Below are 2,073 nucleotides of genomic sequence, written 5' to 3' on the forward strand. Positions count from 1 at the left end.
CGCAGTCTTGGCCTGCTTGTTGGTGACACCGATGTTCTGAGCGTTCTTCAAAAAAACATCTCTCTGCCCAATAATGGTGCAGTGTTGACGGTGCCAGCCTTAACTCTTTTGCCAAGTCGACACGTTTCCTCGCTCGGTTTTCATCAACCTTCCTGACCATATCAAGCTTCTCCTTAAAAGAAAGTGCCTCGCGCTTCTGAAACAAGTCAATAGTGAACGCTTGCACCGTTTACGTCTTTGTTACGTTTGGGCAGACCACGTTGAACTCGGCGAAACGCACATGGCAGCGAAGAACGAGGGAAATGGACGGGCGCAGCCAGTGGCAGCGTCCTCCTGGCCAGCCCCCAGCAGCTGCGAGACAACTTTTTCGGTGGGTGACGTAGCCCTGTCAGGCACGTGGCTCACCTTGACTCGTCGGGTTGCTACAGGCAACGCGTTGTAGCTCGTGCCCTTCGACACTTGTGAAAGGGAGGCGGGGGTAGAGAAGGCCAGCGGTGGGAGCGTGCACGGGTGGCTGGTCGCGCGTTCGTATCATCCGGGCCGGATTGCAAATTTTTTCGTGTAACCCCAAATCGTAACGCATTTTGTACAATGTAGACCGTCCGAGACACTTTTGAAATTTGTATTATCCCTAAATTCAGATCAATCATATACGTGTCATCGAGATTCTACTCTATCTTTCTTTTATTTGTATTTTAACGTTTTGCAGAGACGCAGGCAAGCCCAGTTATTGATTCGTTGGCTGTTAGATTTTGGGTTGCCGTTTGCTCCTTATTCATTTCGGGTTCTCTCCAGAAACGCATTTCAAATGTCGCCTTTACGACCTCTATGTCTCGGCGTCACCCTTGTACTTAAAAGCAACCGAAAAAAAAAGAACGCCTGTGGATGAGGCTAAACAAAAAGCGTGTATGCGACAGTGAGAAAGTATTGTATGCCAAAGAATATTTAATAATTATAAATAATTTATTCCTGGACGCGTTCTAACCACCAAAAACGCTAATTTAATCATACACGTTACATTAACACTCTGTACTGCAGCCAGCTGAAGCGCGTCATCTTCAGATGTCGCTTTAGCTGCGTGTTGCTCACAGCTAGAAGATGCTGCAGCGATAATTCAATACGATAAACGCGTGAGCACTTCAACGCAATTTCTATTTTACTTCAATAGCCTGAAACACTTTCTTTTTTCTACACTAAAATATGCTCACAATATGATGCTGAATATATCTAGCGGATGAGATGTATCGAAGTATACGAACGCCTCTTCATACGGGGGGACAGCACCGTCACTTCGTCACGCCTAGCGTACCCAACCTTCATAGCAATAAAACGAAGGCAGCAGATATCAAAGTGTTACTTCGACAGCAATCGAATAGAAGAACCGATAAGATCGCACTTGACAATGCTAGTAAGTGCAGTTTCAGCTGAACAGAGAGTACCGAGCGGGCACCGCAAACGATGCCGGCAGGTCTCCAGTACACGCTTGTCAGCTTCTCCCAAGACCTAAACTGGAAGCCACTGCACTTCGTCGTGCCTGTCCCCGCGAACAGGACTTGCAGCGCATGTGGCCTTGTGCGTAGGAGGACCGCTCTGCTCCCCTGCTTGCACCTGCTATGCGAGCCGTGTACCAAGAATCGCGGGGAAGATGACGAATGCTCCTGTCCTCTGGATCGGCGGGAGTTTCACAAAGAAGGTATCGAATAGGAGTCGGCAACTGACGTTCTACTCCGTACACAGGGAGGCCATCTAACAAGATGCCGCGAGGGTTTCAGGAGGGTAACTTGAAGTGTAGTCTGTGTTCTGTGGCGTAGCAGAAAGTACCACTCTCGCCTGTGGACCAAACAGACCGCTTGCCAGCCGGGCCGAAGTAACAAGAGACATGCTGATCAAAGGCTATCGATGGCAGTTCCCAGGAAGGCAAAAACAAGACTCGTGACCTGTGCTTTTGGTATCCCTTATGAGCCACACACTATAGTCATATCGGACCAACTCGGCCGGACGGTTCAAACCCAGCCGCGGCGGTCGAATTTTGATGAAGGCGAAATTCTAGAATCCTGTGTGCTGTGCGACGTC

This window comes from Amblyomma americanum, chromosome 1 (genome assembly GCF_052857255.1).
Source record: "Amblyomma americanum isolate KBUSLIRL-KWMA chromosome 1, ASM5285725v1, whole genome shotgun sequence".
Classification (NCBI taxonomy): Eukaryota; Metazoa; Arthropoda; class Arachnida; order Ixodida; family Ixodidae; genus Amblyomma; species Amblyomma americanum.